The following is a 7474-nucleotide window of genomic DNA, read 5'->3' as shown; positions in this document are numbered from 1 at the left end:
ATGGTATTTTGCTTTGCCTATTGTGATTCTTGGTCTCAGGATGATCCCTTCAGCAAATTCAATACCACCGTTTACTGCTTTGACTGGTTCGGAAATTATGATACCTAGTAATTTCGTTGATGATAAAAAAGTTTACCTAATATTGTGGACCATGAATATATAACAAATTTAAAAGTGTATTTTAATATTTGGATTTTGGAATTCTTTCAGGTGGTACAAATCATTCCTCAAAGTTATCATATGTTCCAAAAGATATTCTAACTACCGAATATGTATGGATTCGTGTAGATCGTGTCAAAGGTCCCTTAGAAGCCCCTTACACCGGTCCAGCGAAAGTCATATCCAGAAATAGTCATACGTTCAGAGTTGAATATTTATCTGGAAAACAAGACGTAGTATCCATAGAAAGACTTAAGCCAGCAAAATATGCTCCAGATCCATCCATATTCAACAATTCATCTACTAAAAAGTATAAAAGAACGAAACCATCGATACCCAGAAGAACAGAATCCAATACCAAAGATCAAAATAAGGTTCCAACGATCACAACAAGATCTGGTCGTAGGGTTAAATTTGCTCAATATAATAATATGTGTTAATTGTAATTATTGTACTTATTACTCCGTAATTTTAGGGGGGAACTCTTGTGGCGTTCAGTGACCAACCCCTATTTATTCCTTTTTGTTATTTTTATCGAGACTTCCTTTTTCCTTTCGTTCAAAGAAGAACCACATTTTTCGTTCGTGATAATAAATCAATTAATATTTTTATAACCTGGATCTCATCTATTCCTTCGAATTAATTATTAGTTACGGACTCGTACACGTGGAATTACTATTATACCTTATATACTCAAAAAACCATATGTCTATAAAAAGTATTAAGCCTTATTTCAGTTTTTAGAATATATGTGAAGTTAAGATTTTCATAAATCATACAATTATTAAAATAATTCCTTCACTTCAACACTCTACTATTCAAAAATATATGTTCTATGTTAGACAATTGAGGGAAATGATTTTCCCTCAATTGCACTAAGGTAGTTAGTTAAACAACTAATGAATGGTTTTTTAAAACGTTATAGGAATTGGATTTGTGTTCTCAACAGTAAATAATCAATTTGTTAAAGTTGAGGATTATCCTTTCCGAGATTTCTCCTGTCATAAATAAAATTACTGTATTCGTTAGATATTTCTGCTTCAGGAAGTTTTTTAAATTATCTAGGCCACTAAACAGCCAAGGTCTATTTATTGCATTTCTTCAAGATTCAGCTCTATTACTGCTACTTTTCTCAGCTGCATCCAATCTTGTGCTATTTCCCTTATTTCTTTAAGCCAAATTGATGCTTCCCATTGGGTCGGAAATTCCTGTCCCTTGGTCTTATCATCGTTTGCAGTGGCTGTGTCGTCTGCAAGTAATAAAAAATACATATTTGTTTGAGATGTTTCCATTTTAATTTTTTAATGGACTATGAAACAATTTAGCATCTTAAGATGCATAATTACCCTCCATCTCTTTTTGTTATTGCATTTACAGCAAAAATGCTACAATATACATTGAGATGTAAAGTCGATAGATCCTGAATAAGGGAATGTGCCCCTAATTAAAGGACTGAACAAACTTCTTTATTCATTTTTTTTAGTTTTTGGTCCTCTTAACTAATATGCTTTTTAGAACACTTACGTAATGAATTGTACTTCTAGTCTTGTTCGATTACTCTTAGGATTAAGATAGAACTATTAATCAGTTCCTTTATTTGAAAAAAAAAAGATATTCTCAGACGGTAAGTTAGTTGCAAAAAAAAAAAAAATTGTTTTTCATTTAAAGAGAAAATATTTTGGATTCTTTATTGAGGGTATTCACCAACAATGAGACTAAAGACCCGTGAGTTTGGAAAGAATAATTAAATAACCCTCTTTGAGGTAGATAAGATGGAGTAATTTACAACTTTTTCTCCTTCACATGGTAATTGAACCAAAGTTCAGACAAATTGTCATAAAGCCTTATGGAGAGACAATCTCTAGGTCTTGTGGAAAATCTTTCAACTTGTCAGGCTGAATGTTTCCTAATAAAATCTCTAAAAACTGAGGAGTTCAACTTATCCACCATTAAGATTAGCTCCTTTTAGAGTAAATCTATTTTTTGTACGAAAGGTTGAAGTTAATGGCTTTCTAGCCTACCCTGGTGTCAGTAGTTAGCTCCACGTTTACTGTGGTTTGTGGAACAACTTCCTCCTTGGTTGAGAAAGCCCTCTTTAAAAATTCGTTGTAACTTTCCATGAAATGAGTAGGAAGTGGTCGGGGGAAACATTTGGAATGGTATTCCGGTGTTAGTTGTAAGAATTATTGATTTGTAGATTCTGTAAGCTTTATTGATGATGGAACAATGTTGTGCAACTCCAAAATCGATTTTTCCGAGACAGAGAGTGGTGGAGGACTTCTTATATTTTGAGAGATGTTCTTTCTATGATTGATAATTTCTTCCTCAGTAATAAATCCTCCATCGGTGAAAATTTCATCATCATTGAAAATTACTTCAACCGTATTCACTCCATTTTTTATTGTCAAACTTTTTAGGCGTAAAGAACAGCTTATGCTTCCAAACTACAATTTAAAACGCAGGGGTCTTCAAAAGGATTTTTAATCAAATTCACCATGAAAAAGTGCTCATAACTCAAAGACAGATTAAGTTACAGATTTGAAATTTATTTTTTGAGTTTCCAAATAAAAGTTTATTTGACATACTAAATTTTCTTTAACCCAGGTTTAAAAAGTGTACATTTTACATGAAAATAACACATATTTAATGCTAAGAAAAATCTCAATTGAATGAGTAAAAATACAATAATTAATATACCATAATTACCATTTTCTTGTATAAATGGTTTTTATTATGTTTTGTTTTGGTTGTACCAAAGAAAATGGATTACAATCATTACACCAAAGCACCAAAATGATCAAAAAGTTTCCATGTATATAGTTTAGTTTATTCTTTATAAAAATATGTGTTTTATATTTCTGAAATAATATATTTATTGTATTTAGGAAAAGGAGATGAGAAAAAATCAACTTTTTATGTGAATGCTTATAAATAAGGACATAAATAAAAAATTGAATCATCCTATAGTAGAAAGGTATTTGTGAAATTTCTTCAAATCATTACGACTTTGTCTCCTTTTTTTTTAGAAGAATAAGTAAAGTTCAAAAGTAGAGTTTTACTTGCGGGAGTCATTATGTGAATTTCCCTTTAGAATTTGAGTAATAAAAGGGAAATTACAACCGATTACTGATGATTCCAAACAACTAATAATCAGACAGTGTAATTAGCGTGCATGTCGAGACCTAGTTAAGACCAATGTATGAATAATATTGTTATTCGAGGGTTAAGAGCCTAATTGTCGTAACTCAAATATTAATTTTACATAATTAAGATTGAAAGCTCCATTTTTTCATTATAAATAATGTTGGTTTTCCATTTTTACAATAAAATGGATTTAAAAAAATCATTTCGAGAGTCTTAATTTCTTAATTTTGAAGTATCAATATTAAATATTATACTTTTAGTATAGGCAATAACATTAAAATTTGCAATTTTTGAGTTATGATGATTTAGCCCACAACATAATAAGTATCTTTTGTGATTACTTGATTATTGGATGGAATATTTATTTCAATGTAATTTAGGTAAATCATATTTGATACAATTTTATTCCGGGTGTCTGGTAAAGCCTAATTCACTTTTTAAAACTGTTTATTAACCGTTTTAAAAATAAAATATAAACTAAGATAGTTATATACTAAGAACTAATATAAGAACTATGTAAACGCGTCTAGTAATAGTACTTGTAGTCATATTTAATTCTTATTTAGCTTATTGATTTTATGTAAAGATGGTGCTTGTAGAAATAGGGGTAGAGTAGTAAACTTTTTTAAAGGGTCGTTCAGGTTTTGCTCGAATAGTTGTGATTAAGTTTTTTATGAATACATTTTTAGACACCGTTTTTTAAGTCTAATATTTCTCAAATATACTATTATACTTGCCAAGGCAGGTTTCTTAATGACCTTTTTTTTTAGAGAAAAATAAAATAAATTTTCGGCAGTCTTTTTAATAATATTTTTAGTAAATTATAGGTTCATCATGTTACTATTTTTGTATGGCTTTTTTAAGAACTAAAGTTTTCTTGGTGTGTATATTTAATATTTTCACAAATTAAATCTAGCAAATACGACCAAACTACTTGCCCCTTCTCTTATGTTCATGCTTGTCTATTTTTTCCCAAATTGGAATTTGTTCATGTTGGAACTTCTACGTCTAATATATTGTTTTATTTAATAAATAATTTTAATTATTTGTTCTTGATTAATGCTACTAGGAATTCATTTATAATCATTATATGTATAGTCACAAGACAAGGGGGGGGTCAGGAGAAATCAAATAAAGTGGAGGATCTGTACAAAATCCTCACAGAATGAATGGAATCAATCCAATATCTTCAATTAAATCAATGGTGAACGAGTTAGAAGTTACGGCTATGACAATACGCCGTGACATAATTAAGTTTAAAACAAGTTTAAGGCTTATAAACTACCATATTTTAAAGATTTTATTTGAAAATAAATAAGACTTCGGTTTTTGTAACTATATTTTATATTTTTATTCACTTAAAGCTTAAACAACTGGGGGTTTTATTTATCTAAAAAACTTAGCTCTTAATGTTACAGTTTATCCGGAATATGAATTTATTTGTTCTCATAGGATTAACCTAAAATTGATAAATCATCTTACAAATACACATTAACGACATAAGTAACAAAATTAATTAATGATTTTGTAGTAAAACTACATTTATTGTATGTCAATGGATTATGTTCTCTTTCCCTTCTAGCTCTGGAAAACTTAACTACAGCACTGCTTTAATCCGTAATTAGAGCATGGTTAAATGCTTTTGATCTCTTCTTCTGGTGAAGCACGTTTTCATTTAATATTTTTTCTAGGAATACCTAATTGTTTTTTTCGTCAAATAGAATCTACTTAATTTATATAACAACTATAGCTTCCCTTCTTTGGATTGTATAATGTTTAATTGTAGTATAATTTGTGACAGTTCAAAATATGTATACATTTACCTACATACATATAATAGGAACAGTGATTTTCCTTCTATAACTTTGTAAATAGTGTGTGCATTAAATTTAAATATAACTATGAAGAACCATTCGTCAATGTAAATGAACCTGTCTAGTATCAAGGATATCAAATAATTAGTAAAGTTATTGTTTGACTAAAAGCTGTTGTGTTCAAATTAAAGATGGCAAACTTCCCCAGATACACTCATTGAATACTAAACCAATTAACATTATTTTACTCATAAATTAACCACACATATGTTCATAAAATAAAAAGAGTTTTGTAATTTAAGCTAATACTTGAGTTTCAGAAGAAAATATTGAACATAAATGACTCAGAGGTTGTAAATTTATAAATGTATCACAGTTGAAGATTGGTTGTTCTACTTTCCATCCCAATAGATATGTAGCTTATGCAAAACTTTTACGTGGTTACTTCATGAAAGTGGTGAACGATAAATCGTAGAATATAGATCCAAAGTTCAAAAGAAGCAACCCATCTGGCTGTAAACAAACTTTTATCTCTCTATCTGTGTGTCCAGTTGCATATGTATTTATGTATGCCCACGAACAGAGCTATTAAAAAGCTCCACCAGCCACTAAAGAACATTTATGCACAAATTTGACTCACTGATTTTTTGTTCACCTCATGCAGTAGTTAATTAATTAGTAAGATTATATAATTTAAACACATCCCAATAACCTTATTATACGAGAGATGATTAGTGATAAAATAAAATTCAATTACGATCGATTTTTCTTCCGATTTTGAATCAAAAAGTCCTGCTTGTAAATAATAAAAGGTTATTTGTCTCAGTTATATATTGGACTGAAGTCTTAAAAACGTATAAAACATACCGGTTTGTTATAAAAACTAAAGGTGGCCCTTTTCCCCATTTTTATATGAATAACTTAAAACTCTATGTAGAAATTTACCTACGCAATTCATTCTGTCACCACGCCTTAATAATTTCATTCAAGAAATTTCTTTATAAATCTACTAATAATCGCTAACTTTTTAAAATTTTTATAATGTGTCATATAAATTTGAAGTACCTCTTATTGAGGAGAAAATTTCATTTTCATTATTTCCTAATGCAAAAAGTTACCATTGTATAAAAGAAACAATTTTTCACAAAGTTGTTTTTACCCTTTGGAGCGGCAATTGGGTGGATATGGCATTATATATATTATTACCTTCGTGTTTGATGGTTTCTTTTAGGAATTTATATTTGAGCTACGCATGCAAGAGTAAACTCATTCTTTCTTAATATGAGAGTTCGAAACCAATATTTCAAACTAACATACATCTTTTTCTTATTTGGTCTATAAAAAACCCTTAGATTATCATGAATAAATAATTGATATTTTGTCTTAGTTTCTCTTAAGTAGTAGTGCAACCTTTATGCAAGGTGTATATAATTATAATTGGTAAGGTCTGGACAGTAGAGAAGAAAACAGTAATTTCATGTCATGTTCCTATAGAGAGAAAAATTTCATACACGGGACAAGATGCACGAATGATTAAGCAAAAATTTCATGACACCATTTTTTTTTTTTACATTAACAGGCTAAGTACTTAATTGAACATGAGCGAACTTAAAAATATATATTCTCCGCTTGGTGGTGCTGCAGTATGCTAATAATTTAAAAAGGAATACTTTTTAATTTATCTTTCTTACATCCCAAATGCAACTTTGAATTTACAAATAATAAATGTATTACTTCTTTTTTTTTTCTCTTGGCCTTTACTCGGCATTCATATATTTTTAGTTTTATATTTTAAATAAAAAGACTGATACAAAAATAAAATGAAACATGCAAATGGAATAATAAACAAATACATTATCCCTATGTAATAATGTCAACCATGTGAAAAAATACTATGTATTAGAGACATCAGTGTACAGCTTTACAATATTTAAAACCCATCTAGTGTCTTTTTCTTGCCTTGACCTTAGGACGTTTAAAATATGCTGTGCTTTTGTAAGGGCAGAATTAACTTTTTGACTGTCTGGCACGCTAAAAGATTACTCTGGAGATTGCACCCAAAAGAGTTATATAAGAACGAAAGAATGTCTCTATATAATATATTTAAAAGAGGAAATTTCCACAAGAAATGATTGATAATTTCCATTTAACAGGAAAAAGGGTATTTTTCACGGCTATCTTTATAAAATTTACTTCCAACTTCCAGGGTACCAGTTAATTTACGCTAAGCAAACCTTTTTCTGCCGAAGTCAGAAGTTTACTACTGAAAGCTTCAATAACTTTGTGTAGGTTTCTTCTGATTTTTCTTCGTTTCAGATATTCAATAAAAGGGTTTAGTGTAGGAAATTGAGTACACA

This window comes from Lepeophtheirus salmonis, unplaced genomic scaffold, assembly GCF_016086655.4.
Source record: "Lepeophtheirus salmonis unplaced genomic scaffold, UVic_Lsal_1.4 unplaced_contig_4419_pilon, whole genome shotgun sequence".
Lineage (NCBI taxonomy): Eukaryota > Metazoa > Arthropoda > Copepoda > Siphonostomatoida > Caligidae > Lepeophtheirus > Lepeophtheirus salmonis.
The sequence above is the reverse complement of the archived record's forward strand: the minus strand, read 5'-3'. Positions refer to the sequence as shown.